Here is a 26,865-nt window from a genome sequence, read left to right on the forward strand (position 1 = left end):
ATATTAGTATGGTAGCCAGGATATTATTATTATTATTATTGTACGTAGTTTAACGATTGGCAACATTCAACATCTACGTTAGTGGTTGGTAGGTACAGTTTCCTAAAATCGTATCATCATCAGCCGAGGTTGATTCACTGCTGGATGAAGCCCTTCTCTTGCTCTCTCTACTCTTCTCGGTACCTACTTATTTTTGTTGCTGCCACATGTATATACTGAACTTTATGATTTCCTCTATCCAGCGTGTTTTAGGGCATCTCTGTGGGAATTTAGTGCCCCTAGGTATTTATCCAATAGTTATACACTCGTTGAACGACATGTCCAGCCATTTTATTTGCTTAGTGACTTATATGACATTGCTTCCTCTTGTTTGTTATCCCTAACATGCGCCTTTTCCTACCTACTCCTATTTTTTGAATCTCACACTAAGAGAACTTAGGTATAGGTAGATACTTACCTATGTATGTTTCACATGCATACGTGAACGTTGGTAATACACTTTACGTTTAATACACAATGATAGGTCACCTTTGATAATTACTATTCAGGAGTAGAAATCCATTCCAGTTTTGTTCTGCGAGTAATCTTTACATCGCTCAAGTGACGTTTCACGGACTAAAGACATCTAGGTAGGTACCTACTTCATTCTAAAATTTATCGAATTAACAAAACAAAAAAAAATATTTGATAGGTACCTACATACCTATATGTCGTTAGCAAAATATCACTTTTAATCTTCATCTTTGTCCATGTCCGCTCTTTTGGTTGAGCATTAACGGAGCATCCTATTGAGTTTACACTTACAGTTTTACAAAATAATTACAGATTTTACCGCCATAAAGATCGTTTGAAATTATTTTTTATTCGTAGGCACGAGAATATGACGTATTAATAGGTAGTTAAGTAGTAAGTACAATATACATCAACTGACTTATAATTGTTGGCATGTACCTACCTACCTAATGACTAGCCACTATTATTACCTGATATCAGTCAAGGCAAAAATAATTCTGTCCTACGCCTGTTACCAATCCGTTCCTGCTGTCCTTTGTCGTAGGTAGCTGGTAGCGTCGCATTTTCTCGCGTCGCAGGCCCACCCGCTGAACTCTGCGTGGGTGGTGGGAGACTTCACGTGGTGGGAAAAGGAAACTCGGGAGAGAGAAAAAGCTCTTTGTACGTGGACCAGAATGAGAGACTAGCATTTAAATTTCACTCCACGGAGTGATTCTGGTGGAGATTTGAAAACATTGTAGATAACACATTAGTATGTAAATATGGCTGTCAAAAATATGTAGGTACCTACCTATTCTATTTTTTTTTGGCTGGTGCTTATCGGTAGCCTGCCAAATTACATATAATTTGGTAGGTACCTACCTATACATACGTATTCCTACCAATACCAACTAGACATCCAGCGGCCATCCTAAACCACGTCAACAAAGGATTTTGAGAGTTGAGACCAGGACAAATTCAATTGCTTTTGACTTATTTTAATCAATGTCTGAATCTAGTTTTAACCTGCAGTATGGTACGTTGTTATGTTCTCTCAATTATTGTCTATGGTATAGAAGTGTGGACGCTAAACCAAGAGATGTCACGGAGACTTGAAGCTTTCGAGATGTGGCTGTATAGACGCATCCTCACAATTCCTTGGACTGACCGGGTGACAAATGTTGAAGTTCTCAATCGAATGGGGAAGGTCCGAGAAGTTCTGCGTAGTATCAAAACCAGGAATTTACAGTAGGTATCTACCTCGGCCACATTATGACAGGACAAAAGTCCAGCATTCCCCACTTGAACCTCCGTGATTGGTACGAGTACAGCTCCACTAAACTGTTCCGGGTAGAAGACGACAAATCTAAGATCGCCTTGATGGTGGCCGATCTCCGCTAGGGGAGGGCACAAAACGACGAAGGATTCAACAAAAACCTCGGTATTTCATATGCTGTCTTGGAGCAAAGTTGATGGACCGGAAATTTTGCTTAGGTTACCTATTTACCTACCTAGGTGCATATTTATCCAAGAGAAAAGTCTGTTATTCTAAATTGAGTTGCTTAGGTAAATATTGTTCATTTATCGCTGATCCATTTAGCGGAGATTATTGGCATAGATAATATGAATTAGTTAGGTGAAGAAGACAAATTTGTGATGATCACAAGATGTTGTTTTTTTTGTTTTGCCACCCAAGAAATACAAAAATCTGTTCCGTAGTCCCACCGATTTTTTTTCCTTTGCAATATGAGATTCTTACACATTATAATATTATTGTAGTCATAAGTGTTCCTATCGATATCAGGCGGAATTTCTGTAGGTAAAATATTTGCGAGTAGTTTCCCTTGAATTAAAAATAGTTAAAGTTTTATTTTATAAAGAAAATCTGCCTCTAAAGACACTAAACATGTGCTTATTAAACACCTAGGTACCTACATCAGTGATGAAGGGTGAAGGTAAGCTGTGGAGATCCGACATAAATATTGCTGAATTAACTTTGCCAGTCATACTTATTTAGTTTCAATAAACTAATAACACATTTTGCAGATGGTGCTGGTTAGTTTTTAAAATTCAATTAAGCCCTGACTTAACCAAGTCAGAATCTTAGTATGAATCGGGCTATACGCTTTGCTACGTGATGCCGGTTCGCGATGTTCTGTGTGCTTTCGCCTCCTTTATAAAACACTGTGAAAGCTCGCTCGAAAGCTTTTTTATTCGAGATTCCTGGAATATGTTTGTTATTTACTCTTCTACTCATCTCCGCGGATAATATATGCAAGGATTGTAAGTAGGTAGGTAGCTAGGTAGCTACCCATCTGCTTATAGGTAATTATTTCCATGAGTGGGTAAATAATTATTAGGTAGGTACCGAGATGTGAATTAAGGTGGGTAATTTATTTATATTTAAATGAGCGTCAAAAGAAAGAAATTAATTGTTTCGTAGATTAATTATTAATAAAAATATGTTTTTCTAGATGATTAGGTAGGTAGGTAGGTAGTAGTGGCGAAGGGTGAAGGTAGGCTGTTGAGATTCACCATAAATACCTAGATATATTTTGTTTGTTGAATTCTAAGACAAACATGTATCAAAACTGTGTGCAACAATCTCAAAAATGTTAATCTTTTCTGGGAAGAGTTTGTATGAATCTATGACGTATGAGATGCGCCTATCTTTTTTATCGGCCAGTGTCGCGTTGTCAACTGCGCAACGCCCGCCTACTCTGGTGACACACGCGACACAGCTCGCGATTGGTCCAAGATGTGACTGAGCACGCCCGTCGCGACATTATCCGCCAATGAAAGTCCAGGTCACCTGTCGCCAGATCCAATGACAATATTTAAATGTGAAACAAAATTGCTTCCAGCATCAAAACAGATATCTGTGAATGTATAGGACATGCGTTTTTTGATGTCTAATAAATTTCAGTGCAGTAGAATATTATTATACACATAAATTTTATGGGTAATTTTAATCATACTTAATCATTCCATTGGGTCTATTCTATACTTATCGAACACTAAAGTGATAAATAGTATCAAACTTAGGGTAGGTTTGTATCAAAATGTTAGCACTTATTGTAACAATTACACGAAGTTGGTTTTTATTGTTGCAATAAGTGCGATATTTTAACAGCAGCAAGATAGGTGCTGTTAAAAATATAGCACTTATTGCAACAATAAAAACCAACTTTGTGTAATTGTTACAATAAGTGGTAATATTTTGATACAAACCTACCCTAAGTTTGATAATATTTATCACTTTATCACTTTAGCGGTCGATAAGTATAAAATAGACCCACAGATATACTAAAATATGTAGGTATGTAGGTGGGTAGGTACCTGCCTAATATAATATTTAGATACTTATGATACTTATGATACCCATTCTGATTTTTTCAGCTATCTGCATTGAATATGACGTAGGTATAAGAAGTACCTCTACTTACCAATGGATAGATACTTACCTACCTAGATTGTAATTAGGTATTTAAACACGCAGCGTTAAAAAGTTTATGTACCTACCTACCTATGACACATGTTGTTATAAGTACCTAAAATATACCTAAGTAGGTAGGGGGGAAATTTAACTTTAAACATTTGCAGGAATTAGGGATCAATCGTTTGATACTTAGGTACGTGGGTACCTACCAAGGTACCTACTTAGGTACATTAACAATATCACACAGCTTTCTCCCTCCGCGTCCGCGCATGGCCCCCAGACCAGGATCTTTGGTAGGCTACAGTAACGTTTTCCATGTGGTGCTCGAGGTAAAATTAAAAGCAGATAGGTATTTAGTAGAATATTTTTAGCGATTTTTAGTAGTTTTTAATATATCTAGGTAGGTAGGTATTTACTTGAATTAATTATTGAATTGTCGAGTATCGTCACACATCAAAAATTGCATCGCATAACTACCTACATGTTTTAAAACCATAATTAACATTAACATTTGAAGTAAATTAGCTATTATTAGGGTCAATTTGTGATGTGTGTTTATCTCACTTATCTGGTTGACCCACCACGCTAGGCCCCTCTTGAGCCCGGGTCCCCATGCAATAGCCCTGTCAGCCCCCCCTTTTGCGGGGACCATGGGTCCGCGTTTCGAATGCTTCCTGAATCGCATGAGAATAGGTAGGTTACGTAGGTACATAGGTGCCTACATATCTAGATAGGTACCTACTTACTAGGTCATCGAAGTGCCGGAAGAGAAACTTCTTGGCAGGACAGCTTAGGTAATTAGGTAGGTACATAGCAACTCCGGCTTAGTTTAGACTCTAAACTCTCTAAACTTTAGAGATATACTTATAGGTACCATCAAGGGATGGGGTGGCGATAATGAGATAATATATTAGATATCAATGCAGATGTCACAATCTCTTTATTGTCCCGAGCCTCCGACTGAAATATTAATGTTTTAAAACTCGATAAATTCCTACCTAGTTATCAGTAGGTAGGTACCTACCTAGGTAGAATGGTGTCAGATTCGACTAGCAGTGTTTAGGCGACTCATTTAGTTGTAAAGACTATAGATGAGGTAATAGGTAGGTACCTACCTATACTATTTACTGTCCCTAGCTTGTATTTTCCCCAACAGGTATTACCTACCTACTAAGGTAGGTAGTAGGTACCTACATGTTGTCAGTTCCAGCTTGGCACACCATTTACTTAAATTATAAGATTTTTGTAGTCGACAATCTTTTTTTCGTATGTTATAGGTATTCGGCGCGATAGGTACCTACCTAGGTACTGTCGTTTTTTACCCAAGCAAATAAAAGGTTAACATTAAATCATAAACCAAAACTGCCATCAAACTCTTCGTCTTTGGCGACTGGCTTGAAGAAAGAGGTAGGTGTTAAATAGTTATCTACCTGTTTACCTAACAACCAATTATCAAAGTAAATTATTGGCAAAATAACATAATTACCTAACTAAGTAGGTAGATAGGACTGCGTATAAAAACAATGACATTATTTCAGTTTTTCCTCGTCTGAAACGTTGCGTGTTTTTACTTAAATGCAGTTAGGTACCTCTAACTCACTTAGGTACTGCACTATTAAGATAGTAGTGGAATGCAATGTGTTAAGGTGAGTAGAGGTGGGTAAGTAGGTACCTACCTACCAACCTAAAAGACGGTATCGTTCTTTGTGAGAAATCCTTTGAGAATTTCACACGCGGTCTCTAATTATGCGATGTCCCTAGCTTTACACTTTACAACCCCACCTTTTTGTATGACACCTTCATTAATGCAATGGTAGAGCTTTTAAGAGTGATCCTCAAATGTTAAAATAAATTGTTAAAGTTTTTAACAGTGGAACTTCTAGTATTTTTTTTATCTAGGAACCTTTAGGTTCAATTTTATTAATCGCAATAATATTATATGATTATCCAACTAGTAGGTTCAGACTAATCACTAAACCTAAAGTATAGATTTCTATTCTTATAGCCAAGCTATGGTGAGATTGAGGATAAGTAGATCTAGTTATTTATTTATTTTTATTATCATGGATTATAAACAAGAAAAGGCTACCCAAGTTTAGTAGTAATAGAAAATTAATTCTCCGAATAGGTACCTACTTGGATTGGTCGAAGAGAACGAAATGTGACGCCCCGGGCCATACCAACGCTGAGGTGTTCTAGTCATTTTGCACAATGTATGATATCTTGAGAACACTGGGACTCCAATGAGTCGTACATGTAATTATTTAGTTATTAGATGCGATTGATTTAGATTTTGATCTCTCTATAAGGTAAATACTTATATGGGGGAATCCCAACAGGCACTCGGTCCCGGCGTGCGACGTCAGAAAGAACACAGAGAGGCTGTGTGTGACTGACTAGACTCACTAGAGGGACCAAGTCCTGGGATATAAATGCCTCTAGAGAGGTTGTGCCGTCAACCATAGACATGACCTGAATGAACTGGTATACCAGGTTAAGTACAAAGTTATTTTAGTGGAAACAATCTAATATTAAAAATACATAGCTTGGAAAAGCCTCGGTAATAATATACCTAGCTAGTAGAAAAATTGTCTAATCGTACGTATTTATGTGCTTGGATCCCCTCTACGATCCTATCATAAAATATTAATTTATGACGATTTTTTTTATGATTTTACCGAGACTTTGATTGCGACTCTCTGTCTATTCGTCTTTTCTCATCTAGAAGAGGATCCGCCGATCAGGCCCTCACTCCAATTTTGTTAAAGAACTTGACAATTTTCCCAAACTCTTCCGTCCTACCCACCGCATGGCCACCTTTCAATTCTTCGACATTCTTAAAGATATCCGCAATTCGCAGCTGTAGGTACCTACTATGTGTCGTTTATATTTAGGGCATTGTACTGCTATATGTGCAATGTCCTCCAAAACATCACATTCATTGCAGAGCTGCCCATGAGGACATCAAATCTTTTACCCATTGTGTGTCCTTTTCTTAGCCTCAGTATCACCTTAAGCTCATTTTTCTACAAAGTAGACTCTACAAACCAGGGCACCGAACGTGGGAATGGTAGAATGTAGGTACATTTACCTATGGCGATAATAATTATCTAAGCTAGGTACCTATATTCAATTTTCAAAACGTTTGATTGGTTAAAACGTTAAACATTTTTACTCGATTACTAAAATGTTATCAAGTTCTCTCGGATTATGACGGGAGGACCCTTGACACAGTTTATAGACACCCAGTGTTCCACAGTACCTATCAATTCCACTGCTACAGACAGTATAAAATATTTGAGAAACTTAAGTAAAATAAAGCTGGACAATAATAAAGCGATATAACCACAGTATCTTAGCCGGTCACAAAGAAGAAACGATAGTGAGTTGTTAGTGATTGGCGTAGGGACATAAAATATAAATATTACCCCTCGTGAGGGTATTGCGCCGGCTCACCCGCCTGCGAGAATTAATAATAATTATTATCCTTTATTTTTATGACATCGCGTTGTATATTGCACGTTGCAAAGCGTTTGACTTTTTTGTGGCACTGTTATGGTATTTTTTGCTCGTTAATCGTAACTTTATCGTAAATTATTGGATGTCAAAAGAAAAATAACGTAGGTACCTACCTATTTCATTAGTGCAAGACTTTGTTTTGTTTTTTACCCATATGACGTGGCAACTGCAATTCGGTCGTATTATTTTACAATCTTGCACTCAGGCTAGGTTAAATGGATAGATGGAGTGTTGCTAAGTGTGCACACAGAGAACGTTCTGGGGGGGGGGGTCAATTTTGAAAAAAAAATACTTAGGATCGATAATATTTTGTTATTGATTGATATGCAGCACACTTTTGCGAAGTACTCCCTCCGAGTACATTCATTATACCCAGACACTCCGAACTTTGATTCTAGATTTTAAAAACATAGACACCCATGAGTTATTGCGAGCACTGACGTCCCGTGTGGGTAGGCAGATTGATCGTCGTTTGGGGGCGGCAGTTACTCGAAGGGCGACAAATCGTAGAAAATCATTTTGTGTATATATATATATATATATATATATATATCTACATAAACTTAGTAATAATGAAAATTTCCTTCAATTTAAAAATTCAGCTCACTGGTTGGAAACAAAAGGTTTAACAGTAGATAGGTATCTACTGTATTTTTTGTCGAGTTCGCGACGTCTAGTTTACTTCCGTTGCCCTTCGACGTCCATAGTGACCAGAAACGACATGTGCACGGATAATAAAAAATACTGTACCTGATGACCCTACAAAATGGGGCGGCATTTTGTCTCGGGACGTCACTGATTACGAGCAATTATTGCACCCATAGGTCGTTGATTGATTGCCTTATTTTCTGGAGGTTTTTATTACGTACGTATTTTGTAAGTGTGTTTTATTTGACATTTATTTTGATCTCAATACAATACGGCAGTATATTTCAAATATAACATCTTACGATGAACCATGTACGACCAGAGTTGGGTTTCGGGAATTTCCCGACGAGAATTCTCGAGAAATTTTCGATATTTTCAATCCCGAATCTCGAGAATTGAAATTTTTAACATTTCGGGAAATCCCGGATCTCGAGAATCTTTTCTCGAGATTCGGGATTTCTTTAATACCTACCTATCAAATATTAATTGAAAAAAAACGATTTCGGGAAATCCCGAATCTCGAGATTGAGATTTTCTCGGAAAATACCCAACTCTAGATACGGCCAATTGCATGCCTACGTAAAGTGACCAACTTTACTACATATAGGTCAGTTATAGGTAGGTAGGTAGGTAGGTAGGTATCTACAACAACAAAAAAATAACAAAACAAACAGTCAACTATTTTAAAACACATCAGAAGATGCGACAAAATAATAATATTAATATTAAGGTCATCACAAAAACTCAACTTTTATCAGAACAATAGACAATCTAGTTTAACAGCCACAAAATATGGAAATACTAAATTTTATTTACTTATTATTTGCTTCTGAGAAGTGTCGTCTGCCGAAACCCCGCATTTATTAAAAGAGCTTTGTTGTTTTTTTCCATCTCTCATGAGATTCCGTGGCTTTGCGACAAGGTTGTAAAGTTTTACAGCGACGGTCCCGGGTTCGATTGATTCTCAGAAGCGGCTGCAGGCACTAAAGAAATGTCATATAACCATAAAAGAATAATAAACAAAGATTCCGTCCAAATTAATTTGACAAAACGTCTTGTATCACAAAAAAATAGTTCAATGTGTAGGTTGGTAGGTAGACTGTAGGTCTGTGTAGAAACCATTTTTTTTAATTAGTTAGTTTAGTTAGTTTAGTAGATAGATACCAATCTACATCTTCGGATAAGTAATTAGTAGATATCTTCTTCTGCTTGTGCAATTCTCTTAGTTCAGTGGCCAAGGGTAGAGGTAGGCGGTTAAGGTCCGCCATAAATAGTACCTACCTACACACTGCACTTTTACGTAATTGTTTTCATTGAAATAAGACTACAATTATTTGTACACGGTGTTGGTAAGCTTTTAAAATTCAAAACTAAACCCCGCGAAACTAAGCCATAATAAATAATAGTCAAAAAATACTCGTTTATCTAAACAATATCTAAAATTATGAATTCAATTCACACATCTATTAAGTAGGTCTAGTTTTGTTTTGGCAGGGATAAATGAATTTAAAAAAATAAACCAATAATATGTGTAGGTAATAATATGTACTAGCTGAGCCAGCTGGCGGTCGCCAGTCTGTCTCGCTAGGTCTTGCAGACGGCTTGGCGGTGTTGTATTTTAATATAATTGTGAAGTATGCATAGATGGCGCCATAGTTTTCCCTTCGGGATGGGGTTTTTATTCACGTCAGACAGTTTAACATTTCGCTGATTTGTCATTTTTATGATTTGCATATCGTCACTGCCAATATAAATTTGGACTCATATGCGTAGTCTATTCAGGAGTCTGGCCTTCACAATATCGTCTAACACTACCTTAGGCTGCTATGCCTAGCAGAACAGCTGGCAATCGCCGATTGCTACCACCGACATTTTAATTTTAATACAATATATGTGTATGTATGTGCAGTAAAATATGATAAATAATTATACATCTCAATCATTCGAATATAAAGCAATATATTATGTGATTATCATAAATAGCGATCCAATATAACGTGATATTAATCTTCTTCGGGTTCCATTGAGATAATAGAAGGTTAGCAGTGTAAAAAATAAATTTAAGCATTATTTTGTTTCATTGTCTATAAAAAATAAATGCTTGCAGCCATAGAATAATATTTAAAATATAATAAAACATAGTTTCCCGGTGCGGGATATTCATATCAAGACAAATAATGAAGCAATACATATTATATCTGAGAGTAATAGAACAATTTTGATAAGAATATGAATTTATAAGACCTAAAGATGTGGAATAAGCTTAAAGAGGCCTTCATCCAGCAGTGGATTGATACAGGTTGATGATGGTAATGACGATATAAATGGGTAGGTATATAAAATCACAAATTTTTTAAAATATAGCAGTTTATATGACCAAGAAGAGTAGAATTATGTTGGTATAACCTTCATCCAGCAGTGGATTGATCTTGGTTGATGATGACAATGACGATATTATGAATGGGTAAATATAATATCAGCAATTTTGATAACTATAGCAATTCATATGACCGACATAAATTCAAACAACTTAGAGAGGCCTTCATCCACCGGTGGATTGATTCAGGGTCATGATGATAATGCAAATATAAATACATATAATATAATATCACCGATTTTGATAAATACAGCAATTCAAATGACAGAAAGGAGTAGAATCAGGCATGGGAGGCCTTTATCCATCAGTGGATGGGTTCAGGTAAATGATGATAAGGACGATAGAAATATGTATAATATAGAAGTAGAATCAGGTTGCGGAACCTTTCATCCAGCAGTGGATTGATCCTGGTTGATGATGATGACGATATGAATATATAGATAATTGTAATATCACCGATTTTGATAAATACTGACATTCATATGACAGAAAAGAGTAGAATCAGGCTAGGGAGGTCTTTATTAAGCAGTAGATTGGTTCAGGTCGACGATGATGATGACGATATGAATATGTAGATAAATATAATATCACCGAATTTGATAAATACAGAAATTCATATGACAGAAAAGAGTAAAATCTGGCTAGGGAGGTCTTTATTAAGCAGTGGATTGGTTCAAGTCGATGATGATGATGACGATATGAATGTGTAGATACATATAATATCACCGATTTTGATAAATACATACATTCATATGACAAAAGGAGTAGAATCAGGCTAGGGAGGCCTTTATTAAGCAGTGGATGGATCCTGGTTGATGATGATGATGATGATGACGATATGAATATGTTTTTAAATATAATATCACCGATTTTGATAAATACAGCAATTTATATGACAGAAAGGAGTAGAACCGGGCTAGGGAAGCCATTATCCAGCAGTGGATTGGTTCAGGTCGATGATCTAAGAATGATAGAAATAGGTATAATATCACAAATTTGTAAAACCGATAGTAGTAGAATCAGGTTGCGGAACCCTTCATCCAGTAGTGGATTGATCCTAGTTTTTTTTTTTTTTTTAGAATTATTAATAACCATGTCCTTGCTTTTTCGTACAAGGTGGTTGTTAGTAATTTTGAACAATCACAAACACCCAGGCTTTGAGAAAAACACATAAATGCTTTTGTCATGACCGGGAATCGAACCCAGAACTCTCGGGTGGAAGGCCAGCGCCTTACCCACTGCACCACGAGAGCCGCCCAAGATTGATCCTAGTTGATGATGATGATGATTATGATGACGATATGAATATGTAGATAAATAACATTAGAAATTCAATACTGTCAAGAATACAATCAACGTAGAGAGGCCTTCATCCAGCAGTGGATTTATTGAGGCTCGTGATAATAATGGAATTATATATAGATAGGTAGATAATAATATTATATCACTGATTTTGATAAATATAACAATTCATGTGTAAGTAAGGAGTAGAATAAGGCTGAGGAGGCCTTCATCTAGCAGTGGATAGGTCAAGATTGATGATGATAGGGACGAAAAAAATAGGTAGATATTATACAATATCACACATTTTGATAACTATAACAATTCGTATTAATTTCTTTCATTGTTTGCAATGGCAACTTTGTTAGTATGGAAATTAGTAGCCTAGGTAATTATTCAATAACAAAAATAGTGGGTGAACAGCCACAAAGAAGTATTTTAAAAAATCAAATTTGGAGTATTACGTTATCTATGAAATGGCCGACAGTGGCGCACGCGCCTGTCAAAATTTTATTTACGTAGTGAATTGTACCAAGATTATGTTTTTTTCACCGGAAAAAAGTGCGCCAATGCCTACATTACGATATTTTAATAAAAATAATCGAATTTGTTTGTCAAATAAAGGATTATAAGGTCATAAGCGACGAAGACGTCAATCTGTTAGGCTTGAACAGTAAATATGGCGATCGTATACGGTGTGTAAGAAAATATCGGATATAAACGTCACGTACATGTAAAATCATGGAAAATTTCTGAAATATGTTCAATTCAATCGGTAGATGAATCAGTAGCGCACATTTCGAATGTAAAAATAACAATAAAATGTCGCTTAAATGAGCTGTTAGTGCATTTTCCAAAATCTCTTAGGATAATAATATATAGGAGATTCTTAATCCAACGAAAACAAATAAGTATGAACGAAAAAGTGCGTACAATTTTGTCGTATCATCCAAAGTATACCAAAACTATTATGGTTTGGTAGGCAGGGTTTAATTGATTTATGAAAACTAACCAACACCATTTTTTAAATTGTATTCTTAGTTCTCAGAAATCATCAGGGCGGTTTTCACTTCCGGAAACAAACGCATGCTCGGTTACAGGTTATTCAATATGTATTTATGTAGCTACTTACTAGATTTTAGTAAACAGTTATAAAATAAATAAGTATATTAAAAAAATATTTGTAGGTACTTATCGAAAGGTACTGTCATACAATTCCATCAAATTAATGACCTTACAATCGTCCACCAGGTATCACATAGACCGTCTATCAGTGGCGAAAGGTGGAAGTAGGCTGTTAAGATTTGACATAAATAGTGCAAACTAAACTCTGTCAGTCACACTTTATTTGTTTACATTGAACTAAGAATACAATTTGCAGATGGAGCTGGTTTGTTTTTCAAATTCAATTAAGCCCTGCCTAAACCTAAGCATAATACATAGTTTAGGTATTTATGCTATGGGTGATTCTACAAAAATTGCGCACAGGCATTCTTGTTTGTTTTCGGTGATTTAAGAATAAATGTTATTACAGATTACGTTAGGTAGTTTTTTAATTCATTAAACCCTGCCACGCCAAACCACAATCGAGAAAAAATATTCTTCTATCTACAAAATATCTAAAATTAAGTGTTGTTTAATGACATAATTTTAGTTATTTTTTTATAGATAAACGAATATTTTTTTACTTTTATCTACTAACTATGGCTTAGGTTAGGCAGGGCTTAATTGAATTTTAAAAACTAACAGACACTTACTACAGATTGTGGTCTTAGTTCAATGGATACAAACAGGTTTAACTGACAAAGTTTAGTCTGCATTGTTTATGTTGGATTCAGCCTACCTCTACCCTTTGCCACTGCCGTCTATTAGGTAATCATATTACTTATATTATTTATATTTAAGTCAGGATTTTTTAATCATTTTGAGTCGCGATCCAGATTACTAGGTACCAAGTAGGTACTTAGGTAAGTATATATTTCATTTCGCCAAATGAAAAACATCCGACAAAAGATCAAAGTCAGAAGATTTTTGAGTTTCTTTTTACCAAAAAAAATTGTCAAAGAATACGATCAATAATTTTTGCCCAAATTGAAAATTCCCTCCAGATTTGAAGTTAAAACCATTTTAAATGTCATCAATCTTTCAAAGGTTTATAAAACAACATTTGTAATTTGTAGATAATATTATTACAATGTATTAAAATTAAAACTGACAGCAATCAACCAAATTTTGGATCGCGACCCAGAGCTTAAGAACCCTTGATTTAAGTTTGTAAAAGTAACCCTTAGACTATAGGTGTAACCAGTAAATACTATACAGTAACTACTCAGCTAGTAGGTAAACAACATTATTTATTTTGGTAAGATTTATAGAATGTGCGATTCTCAATGAACTACATACGTATTAACATATTCGGCTTTTATTCACATAACATCCATTTAGAACAATTGAAGACATGAGAATGAAAACTGGACAAAGACCAAATAATAGTGAATTTTACAGGAGAGCCTATAAACTGATTTAAAAAATATGTGTTGTTCTATCATTCAAAAAGTAAATGTAAAGTGATAGTTAAAGTGAGTTTGAACAGTGGTTGTTTTTTATATATAAAATTACCGAAAAACCAAAGAGATTGGACTATCTCTTTGCGAAAAACCGTTTTTAGACTTTTTGGTTTTTGTCCTGTTTTCATTCTCAGGTCTTCAATTATTCGGCATAGGTCGCAGGTATTCGGTCGTAAGCAAAATTCCTCCAGATGAGCACGATACATTTAAAGTGTTATCTGAGAAAGGTGGACTGATAGAGTAAAGCTATGGAGAAGACTACCCGACACTTGAACGTTCTGGTTCACTATCCTAAGCCACGGAGTAGGTAGATGGTACGTATAAAAATAACGAGTGATATAAAAAGGTATGTTCCGAGCCAGAATGTGTTAAAAAAACTATAGCATTGAGTTGTCACCGTTTTTATTGGAGCGCGTACCGCATCGAGAATATAATAAGATGTCGGCACATCTATGCAATTAACGTATTAACTACCCCCCAATAAATCCTCATTATGTTGGAATATAAGAGAAGGCAGTTGAGGTACAATAATTCACCATAAAAGTGTTCAGTATTCGCTGATAAAAATCGAAACACTTCCATGTACCTAAAACCGATGTATTATTTTTACATCTGATTTCACAAATCAATATCATCATTAGGTAATAGTTATATAGGTACCCAGGTTCCTGTCCTGTGCAATGTAAAGAAGAAAATGAGTTTAACTTAATGATTTTCATGATTACCGCACCAACAGGTGATATTTTGGTCTCCAAAAGCATTCGAAGAACAGGGAAACATGAAGGGAAAAATAAAGAAAACTAAAATAATCTTACTTAACTCTTAACTAGGTAGGTTAGGTACACATACCTACCATTGGAGTGGACAGGTTACGTGAAAAAGCTATGTGAGACTGCGCTGAATAATTGGCAACGTGCATAAATTGCTGGGGACGCTACCAGCACTAGCAAAGCGGACTATATGTATGCATCCCCTGGTGGTGGGCGGCTCTCGTGGTGCAGTGGGTAAGGCGGTGGCCTTTCACCCGAGAGTTCTGGGTTCGATTCCCGGTCATGACAAAAACATTTATGTGTTTTTCTCAAAGCCTGGGTGTTTGTTCAAAATTACTAACAACCTACTTGTACGAAAAAGCAAGGACAGGGTTATGAATAATTCTAAAAAAAAAAATCCCCTGGTGGTGAGGAAACCTGGGCGGCCGAAACTGAGATGGCTGGACTACGCCATAGGGGATTTAAGGATGCTCAATCAAAACAAATGGAATTCGTTGGCACTAGATCATCCAGGATGGGAAAAGTTACTGACTGAGACCAACATCTGCCATGGAGGCTTGTAATATAAAATTAATTTTTAAAAACGTTAATTCACACATTTTATATCTATAATATTGGCTCACCGATTCTTTGGTTAAATAATAAAATAATAATGATTTTATTTGAAACCCCATAAACATGTAAGAACCTCATCATAAAAAATGATGGGTATATTCTCAAATTTTTATATGAGATTATGTACCTACTTATACATACACCAATCAATTCATTTTACTATTCTGCTGTGTGGTTATGACCATGGGAGTTATCCTAATTAAAATAGGTCATATATTTTTTAATAAATGGCAGACAGTTATCTATCAGCATAGGTAGTTAGGTATCTATTGATACTATGGAGATAATTAATTAGTTACCTGTCTTCATTCTACACTATTAAGTGGCCAATTTTTTTAGGTAGGTAAGTAGATAATTAGGTACTAGGTATACTTATATAAAAATAATCGTCTGCTTTCTTCTTTTCATGGGTTATTCTTGATTAGTCACAAATAAGTCAGAATATCTACGTACCTACCTATCTATTGGGTCACTAACAAAGATGTTGAAAAAAACTGTAAGTTTTATAATATAGTGATATACTTAACACTAATAACCATAATCTTATGAAAATGAGTTAAAAAGGGACCTCTTAGACCAGGCATTAATTTTTATAATTTCAATAAAAACTTAGGTACCTAAGTAGGCAACCAGAACATGCTCTATTTAAAAATACATAGGTATGTAGATTTAAAATGGTGCATAACACGTAAATATCATTATCTATATTCTATAGTTGGGGATTAATTTTACAAGTAGGTAGCAAGGTAACTACGTATACTGAAATCATTCTACAGTGGCACCAATGGGTATGGTCACCGCCATCTTAAGATTAATAAAGCCTGAGCATAACTTTTTGCACAAGCAACGAGTGGTTCACTGCCATACTATTTATTGATAATATACTTTTGCAAGCAGAGTTTGTGTAATGACTGAAGAGTATAAATAAGTTATTAGTTATTGTCGTTTAGAATCGACTGTCACATTGACAAACGTCCTAGTGTATTATGATATTATTATACACAGAAGATGTTTACTTACTTTGATCATCACTTCCAATTAATAATGACACATAACCACTAAATCAAATGAACTCCAAGGTCTCCAAGATACGTTAAAATAATCTGAAACAAAGAATACTCCGACAAGTGAACACGACAGACGCGTCAGTATGAGCACTCTATAGACAATGACACGTCATCCATAGACAACGGGAGGGGCAAAAGTAGGACCAGTCGTGTAATGTATCGGCTTCCTTCTTCAGTGGGCAATGGTATGGAAAAATCGATACCATACCAATACAACTATGTAGATTAGAATGATTCCACCTTTTTTATACCTTCACTTAATACGTGCACACGTTACACCTATCTATCAATATATTTAATTTATAGTTTGCGAATCTACCAGGTAAAGGCACTAGCCTCTTCAACCCGATGGTAAATCAAGTTCTGTCTATGGTGAATATGCTTTATACTTTTTATAGAATAATTTAGCTGGGCTAATAATTATTATGTCACGGTAACTCCAAAACAAAATAAAAATCAAAACATTTTACACGTCTGGCATTTTTTTAAACGATCATTTGTGTGTCCATTTAATTTCACGAAAAATGCTAATTCCGCAGAACCCTTCTGAAATTATTTTTTGTCTACAGACAAAAAAAACGTTCACTAATAACTAGATGTCAAACGCGTTTCCTTTCATTTAATATTTCCAATTTAAATGTGTGTAAATTTAAGCAGTTCACTCAAACATAGGTACATACATACATAATCAACACAACATATAAATTGACATGAATCTCGCACACTACTTGCAAAATGTGATCGTTAGTAAAATTTCTTCAAAGACGAGACATTAGTAAGGTGTAGTTAAATGCCTACGTAATGTTGCCTACTCACTGTTGAAGATTGTGACTCAATTCAAGAGCTTTCATTTGAATTTTTCTCCAGCGACCGCATTCTACGCCAGCATTCCTGAAACCTGAATGTATCGAGAAACCCATAACGCTCTTCACATGATCAGAATACCTATTGAGTAAGTGATCTCTCTCATGGCCCCCACATCTTGGAGCGGGCCCCTAGGCTAGAATGATTGGCGGGCCCCCCTACCTATCCCAGTGTGACGCGCTGCAGTAGCGTTATCCAAATAGTGTATTTCTAGCGTTTTTTTTTTTATTTTTAATATGTACGAGTACATCCATATGAATTATGGAGTTGTCGAGTATCGGCACATAGTAAAAAAATTGCATCGTATAACCAAATAGTTTTATTATTAACACCTTTTTTTTACTATTAGAGCAAATTTGTGATCTGTGTTTATCTCACTTATCTGGTCGAATCGTCACGCCGGGCCCTTTCTGAGCCCAGGCCCCCAGGCTAGAGCCCTGTTAGCCCCCCCCCCCTTGTGGGGGCCATGATCTCTCTACTCTATTACATGTCAACCCCGTATCGGGTCCATGAACAAATATTATGCTCCAAGAGTTGCGTGCCAGGCATCGTAGTGAACCTTTACTTGTTCTTTTCTATAAAATGGTGCTTTGGGGTAACCAGATTAACTCCAGATCATGGGACATCTCAGTTATTAATTAACGAGCGTGATGGTTTTGCCTCCAGCTCTGTTTGCTTAGGTCAAATAAAGTCTCCTATTTGCTTAAATGGCGAATTGCAGAATATCCTCTGGAAATGTTCCCATATATCGGTTGAAAGATACGACCCAAGGAATACAAAATTAATGGAAACTGGCTTACTCTATTGGGTGTGGTACAGGCTAGAAATGTCTAGTGTAGAAAATTTTGGAATAAACTTAAACACGTGTAAATGACGATTTTATTTTCAATATTTATATAATATAACTTTACTGTATCATAATATGAAGTTTGTCACGTAAACGCAATTCGCATTCAATATTGGCAATATTTGAAGACAGAAGACGTTTACAGAGAAACCATCAAGGTATAAACCATGGTCACTACTATCAAAGTCTTGATTTATGGCGACTGGCTTTAGCCCCTTTATCGTTTTTAAATACATAATAATATATAGGTATAAATCAAGACTTTGATGGTGGTTTATCGTACCTTCTTACAACCACACGCAGAAAATTACGTAAGTAAGTAAATACCCATTTCATATTATTTGTGTGATGTTTGGGATTTCATTCAAAGCTTTCTTGAATAAAAAAAAAGTAATATTTTGGTCAGTTGAAAATTTAACAGTCATCATTCTTAACCCATTTTTTAGATACTTATGTCACTCGGTACCTATATAAATAATTAAATATATAATACTTTACAATTAGGTCAGTGTATGGATACAATTTACAAGTTGCAGTAAGTTGTGTCGATTTATAATTATGTGCGAGGACTCTTAATTTCACCCTCTTTGTCTTTCCCACTTCAAATTCACCGCGAGACCTAAAATTAGCACATTTATCATGCGTGTCACTAACGTCTGGGAGTTTACGAGCGCTAATTTCGGATCCAGATATTCTTGATAGTCCTACATAAAGGTCGTTATTTATCTAAACCAGGTTAGACTGGGTAGTTTTAGGGATGCCCCAGAGGTAGCGCCATGCGATTTTGTATGGTGGGACTGGTCGCGCATAGGAATTTTGATTTATTTTTTTAAATGCACAATGGGATGGGTCGAATTCGAAAGAAATAAATTAGAGGTATTAATTATTCGAACTGTAGGTATCCTGTTATGTTTTTATGTCCCTATTAAAATATTGTGGTTGGCAGAAAAGGGGTTCATTTTTTTATTCGTTATTTAAAATTAATATACTTACCTACCTATATCAATATTAATAGGTACCTACCTACTAAAAAGTATTGAACCGATACTTATTTATTTAAAAAAAATACACATTGAGCACGTTACAAATTACTTAATCAAGACGTTCACAACATAGCATTTAGAATAAAAAGTACAAGTAAATCAACTAGAGAAAAAACAAAGTAGAGAAAAAAAGAGCAAAAAGTAATTTTATAGAAAAGAAATAAAATAAAAAAACAACAATAATTAAACAAAAATAATACAAACAATAAAATAGAATTGCATCTTGTACAAAATAAAGACCAGTAGGTAGTTGTCATGGGCCATGGCATGTAGGTATCGTATGGAGACCTGGTGCATGACCAAAAGCACAGAAAGAGTATTGGGCTCATTTGAGCGGAGCACGCTGCGTGGTATCTTCAGACTCATTCATGACACACAATCGAGGTGGTCACAAAGATACAATTATTACAAGCACATCGTACAGTCCATCAAATTGGGCCGCCTTATATGGCTGGGCAGTAGATGACAAAGTATCTGACATTCAGGATGCCGGAAAGCCAATGAAGACCTGGCCGACGTCGTACAAGATGGAGGGATAGTGTTGCGATGGATTTAAATACCTTCGTCGTTTTAAGCCGGAGCGGTTTTGGACAAACCTGGATGCAGGCAGATGGTGGAGTAGGCCAAAACCCACTTAGGTATTATTGTGGCGGTAGGAAGAAGAATAAGAAAATGATTCACTTGAAATTATTACCGCAGACAATTCCAGGAGGTGAAAGAAAATCTATAATTTGTAACCATTAATTTGTTTACTTTATGGTTATTGCATGATTCAGAAATTGATAAAAAATACTAATATGACACATTGAATTAGATGTCAACAGATATTCTGCAAACTCACAAATCAGGTTATTTTTGGAAACAAAACGGTTAAAAAATATACCTAATATGGTGAGAGGAAGACTGAAAGACCTATGAGAATGTTGACAGGTGGTACCTACTTAACTGCCACCAGGTAGGTATTATTTATATTTGATAAAGTTTTTTTTACGAGAAATGGGTGTCAGTCACTTGCTCAACCTATTATGTCCATATTCTGACTCAGACAAATTGAGAAACAATATGTGTAATTGTCAGGCCCAGGATTCGAACCTGGGACCCACGATGCTATAGGCCGACGCATAAGCCGAGCGGCCAACCTGGGTAATAGATAACAATTTACTCACCAACTGTTTTGGATCAGTAGAATAAGCCTTATGTGCGAGGTCGAGAATGAAATTTGTTGGCTTTTTATCAAGATTCATTTGAGTTCGAATCGATTCTATGTGTCGGACAACTTAGTCAGTAGGTGACAAGATCAACGCCAATAATTGGAAATGTTCAAACTGTTGTCGAATTCGAGTTAGTTGGCAACCTTGATTCTCTGCATATTAGGTATCTGGTATATGTATCTCTAGCGTCAAATAGAGGGCGTCAACGGCCGCAGAAACTCATTATTATAATTCCAGGTTTGGTGATTTTGTTAAATGATCTTCCAGTGCTTTGGTTGCTTAGCTGCCGCGTTTTTTGTGGTCGAAAGGACTCGCGACGAGCGATGTTAGTTTCGTATTTATCAGTTGGACGTGCACTAGTGATGGGTTTGGAAAGTCGCGTGCCGGTTCGCAAGAAGTCACCACATCTATATATCAGGACCATCTAAATACCACACATAGATTTTTTTAAATATTTTTTGGTCAAAAATTACCACTTTTCTTCTCCTTACAGCAGCAACAACATATGCGTAATCAAACTAGGGAATTTTTACACTCCAGTGATGTATTCACTGCATTTACTGACTGCTTCTTGGAAAATTTTTCTTCAGATGTTATCACCATAAGAAAAGGGTGTTTATCATTTGCTATGACATGCTGAACACTTTGGAACACGTCATAGTGTTATTTTTCATGTGTTTTTGCAGCCATTAGGTATATGTAACTAAGCTAGCTGCATATTTTCACGTTGGAAACAATAATCTTGAAATTAGGTCCATGTTGAGTGACTTGAAAGCCAACGTGATAGCTAATGACACACATATTTAATAAGTATTTTTAATGATGAAGTGGCAATGCTTTGTTGGAAAATTACAGAACACCAGGTCACATTATCTGGGAGTGTCATCGTGAGGTGGTTGAGAGTAAATAACTTCTTCAATTCACTTTGTCTTTTAGTTAACAGATCGGCTTTCTAGATAGCAATTAACCCTCATTTTTCAACAGTGTTGACAGTGCTGTAAGTATCCTGGTCCTAGTGTAAGCTATTCAGAGCCAGGATATTAGAAAGTTCATCTTGCGATGGCCACACTACCTATAACTTTAAATGAGGTTTCTTTTTCGTTACACAATGGTATATATACACAGATGAAGGTATGAAAATATCGCGAATGGTATAGGCAAGGTCAAATTGATACATTAAAAAAACAAGAATGGCAACATCTTTAGTTCCTCATCTTACGGCATTTAGGAACTAATACAAAAGGTCATGGTAATGAGAAACATTCGCACTTTTAATTTAGTGTCTAAATATGGAAAATCTTTTCTCATCCACTCCAACCATCGATGCAACCAAAGCCACGATTAGATATAAAACTATCCACAAATTATAGGTTATAACATAGGTTCATCCTGCAAATATTATTATAGCGAGCCGGTTGATGCTGTTATTTTGTGTCCCATCACGCAGGCGCATACGTCTTGTTGATTAATGCTTGAGGAGATGTCGGTTTCGCGTTCTGACAGCCCTATTATTTTCTTACCCAATTGGGCTGCGGTCCCGTCCGAGAACGAACTCCATGAATTTTCGTTGACACTTAAATTGGTACAGATTCTTTATTTCGGTAAGCAAGCCCATCGCCCGTCTACCCACTTTACTGGATAGTCTGTCATTAGCAGGATTGATTGTAAGTAGGTAGTCTATCAACTATTTTTTAATTCCTATATTGTAGCTATAGGTAGATTGGTAGATACCAAAATCAACTAAAAATGGTTGATTGTGACAGAAGTGGAACTTTTTGACTTACGAATTTTCTATTTTCACATAATTACCTACGTAGTTCGAAATTGTAGTCGTCAATACACATGGTAACTGTGCAACGAATTCCTGTCATAACATTGATTTATCTCTGATGTTTTATTATAAACGTAAGTTATCTACTAGCGATTTATGTTTCGTTATTATTAAATTTTTCATAAGCGTCGAGCGATTTACGCGGTTGGTTGGTCGACTTGGAATTGAAGCAATGCACCTCGTTTACATGAAAAAATCAGTAGATGTCAAGTGTACTTGTGTATCATGGCCCCCATATCCTGAAGCGGGGCCCCAGGCTAGGATGTTTGACGGCCCCCCTACCTATCGCTAAGGGTAAAGGCAGTCTGACGCACTACAGTAGCGTTTTCCATGGTGTACGCGGTAAAATTAAAGTGTATTTTTAGCGATTTTTTGTATTTTTAATATGTAAGTACCTACATCTATTTGAATTATGGAGTTGTCGAGTATCGGCACACAGTTAAAAATTGCATCCTACAATCAAAGATTTTAAACATTAATATTTTTTTTTACTATTAGAGCAAATTTGTGGTCTGTGTTTATCTCGGTATCTGTCGCTTATCGGTCGACTCGTCACGCCGGGCCCTTCCTGTGCCCGGGCCCCTAGGCTAGAGCCCTGTCAGCCCCCCCCCCCCTTGTGGGGGCCATGGTACTTATACTAAAAAATTACATTTCCGCATATTTACTGGTGCATTTGGGAGGACGCTTGACTGTCAACCGAATGTTTGATCGTGCGCAACATGTTAAAATAACTTTCCTTTGTTCATATAAGGATGGATTACTAATTATCACTATTGCAGTTATATATATATAGTATAATAGACCACTATTACAGTTATATTCACGAAGTTAGAAGTTATATTTTAATTCCAGGAATTTTGTAACGAGTTAGGTATTTATTTAATTGGTCGTAGGTAAACAGAAATTGTTAAACAGTACCAACCTATAATCCTATAATAAAACGTCAAAATACCCCACCAAAGATGACGGTTATAAACAAGCGTATGTCATCTTTGAATGTAACATCTTGCAGAATATTAATTTTCATACTGTATCAAGCTCTGGAGTCTGGACAATATGTCTTAGGACTTAGACATATTTTGCAGATCGAGTTTTGGTCGCTCAGAAGATGACCACGATCACGATTTTCACATTTAACGAGGTAACCGTCTCACCTGCTTCATTAAAACCTCCACTGGTTAGGTTATGCCATGGTTCCTTTAATTCCTTTCTCCACAGTGATTTCGATTTTGCCGACTTAGGTAGGTATTTTAAGTTTGGTGTCTTAGATAGGCAGGCCACGTTAAGACGCACAATTAAGTAAGATAACGGTAGGGAAATGATGATTGGAAGACCTGAACTGATATAGTTAGAGTATGTAAATAAAACAACACCTTGCTGCCAAGAAAGTGTAGGTAGTAACCTAGGTAGGTACCTACTCATCAGCAACATCTTGGCTACGTGTTAAAACTGTGAACTAAGATGCTCCGCCCATTTTTAACCGTACTTCCATTATAAACTAACAAGCTCCTCCCATTTAGTAGACAACAGCGCCTAGAAGCGTAGCCAAGAAGATGTTGCAGAAGAGTATTTATAATATAAAACAGAGTTTAAACGGAGTTTATCAAAAAGACTATCGCCTACTTTTTGAGTAGGTATTTCATTAGCTCCCTTTGGAATATACCTAATGTATCTTTTTTTTCAAGCAGTAGGAACCTACCGAGGTATATAACACCTCCTCCGAATCCAATAAACCTTACCAACACCTCTTTGAAAATCACTCGTGAAAACAGTTTTTCAAATAAACTTATCTAAATATGCATGTAAACAACCAGGGTGTAGGTACCTAATTGCAGAGAAATAATTAATTGCCGATTAAAAAATATATCTAATTTATCCCAGATGCGATATGAATGATACTAGGTACCTATATGTATCTAGATAGGTTCGTATCTTGGTTAAAGGTATCATAATCATCATATTGATAAATCACATCAATAAAGTACTGTCATCTCACAGCTAGGAATGTTGTCATTGGAATTTGACACTTGGACATTTTTTTAAATTAACATCACAAAGCAGCACCTATGCCACCGACTGACATCAATAATAAATAATCAATCCATTCATATGTTTCTACGTCTATCCGACTTTGTCGGGAGGTAGGTATTTCAACTTTTTTAGGGCCAGCAATTTCAAAAATGTGTGGCGAGGACATTGAATTTAAACTAAACACAAACCTGCATACTCTTCTTTCCTGTCATAAGAGTCCTTAAAAAATATGCTGAAAGCTGTCTTCGGAGAGATATTGTCTTTGGTAGCGAATTGATAGTCACGGGAGCTTAGATTATAGACAAATACACGGGAGCTTATTACATTTGAAAACATGATTCATATCCTATTAAGCGTAGTTGAAAAAACTATAAGTATAAAAATCGTTTATTTCTAATATTTTTAATATATAATATAATTTCTAATCAAATCTATATTATGTCTTAATCCCAAGGCCTAAACTAAATAAACAATTAATGTTACACAGTAGACAATGCAGTCAGTAGGTAGGACCTATAGGCACTTATTTACCCCTATTGCCTATAATGTAGGTACAATATAATATTATGATTATGGACAGATAAAAAATGGAGATTGTTGAAATACATACTTCTTTTATCATACCCACTCTTTGGTTAGGGTTATAGGGTTAGAGCATAATTATGGGCGCCACACGACGCCTCCAAGAATCCCTGTCGTAGTTTTCTTGCATTTTACCAGCATCACGTAGCTCCACCGTAGGTATACCAGTGGCGAAGGGTGGAGGTAGGCTGTAAAGATTCGACATACATAGTGCACACTAAACTTTGTTAGTTATACTTATTTGTTTTCGTTGAACTATGAATACAATTTCCAGATGGTGCTGGTTAGTTTTTAAAATTCAATTAAACCGTGTCTAAACCAAACCATAATAGTTTAGCGATGCAATTGGCGATTCAACAAAAATAGTGCCCACTTTTTCAGTCATACTTATTTGTTTTCATTGAATTAAGAATAAATATTACAGATGGTGTTGGTTAGTTTTTTAAATTCACCAAGCCCTGCCTAAAGCAAACCAAAATCGATAAAAATATTCTTCTATCTATAAAATATCTAAAATGATTTATGGTTTAATGGCATAATTTTAGATATTTCATAGATAAACGAATATTTTTTGACAATTATCTACTATGACTTGGATTTGGCTTAATTTGGTTTAATCGAATTTTAAAAACAAAAAAATACTACGTACACATTGTGGTCCTAATTCAATGAAAACAAATACGTTTGGCTAACAACGTTAAGTGTGAAATATTTATGTCGGATCTTAACAGCCTACATCCACCCTTCGCCACTGATGTATACACTCTGTGGATGGCATTTGGTGGTTTTCCAGGACGCTAAAATCCGGTTGGCTTGAAGAACTTATTTTGAGACGTCAGTAACATGTGGCCAAGCTAGGTCCAACATCGTCTCTTCACTCTCTCTCTGATTAGATTCTGCTAGGTCCGCTCTCTTAACTCCTCGTTATTCCACTGTACACCCAGTAGGGTACCTGCCATAAGCATCTATTATCGAAGATCAGATCGTAAGATGCCATGACTCTCTACCGTAAAGGAGCACCGTCAGAACAAACGGCGAGTGAAAGTGCCACCTGACTCTGATGAGCAACCCCAAGTATTAAAGCTTTTGTCAAACTCGAAGTTTTATCCGTACCAATCAGGGAGAAGTCTGTACCTACTAAGGCTGTGCTATAGCAAAAAACGACGGTTTTCTTCGCATTGTCGCATATTGAAAAACTCTAGGAACGTAAATACATAATATATGAGTAAAAAAAATGTGTTGCACCTTCCACGTTTCTTTCATTAATAGTTATATAATATGTAAACGACTTCTGATGAATCCCGGGTCACAATAACAATCAATATAAAATTTCATCTCCCAACTATTTCGTATACAATACCTACAAAAATGTGGTAGGTAGATACCTACTATGTTCAAATAGATGATAGGTTCTCTACTCTAAAAGTTTACAAAGCGCTGTAGCATAAGGTATTCTTTACCGATGACAAACCGATGTCACCTATGTTGATCTTTCATCCATATTGTTAAAAAAGGGTTGAAGGAATATTTATTTATATGAGGATAAAATGAGTGATCACTTCATATGATGACTAACTGTTAAATTTATCTTTTAAGCGGCCCGATAAAAAATCTGTGGTCATTCCAGATGTTTTATTGCGAGAAAAAAGAACTCGTCAACCATTTCAGTAATCAGTTAATC

The sequence above is a fragment of the Rhyacophila brunnea genome, unplaced genomic scaffold (genome assembly GCF_057557595.1).
Source record: "Rhyacophila brunnea isolate RB1 unplaced genomic scaffold, BYU_Rbru_1.0 scaffold_19, whole genome shotgun sequence".
Taxonomy (NCBI): Eukaryota; Metazoa; Arthropoda; class Insecta; order Trichoptera; family Rhyacophilidae; genus Rhyacophila; species Rhyacophila brunnea.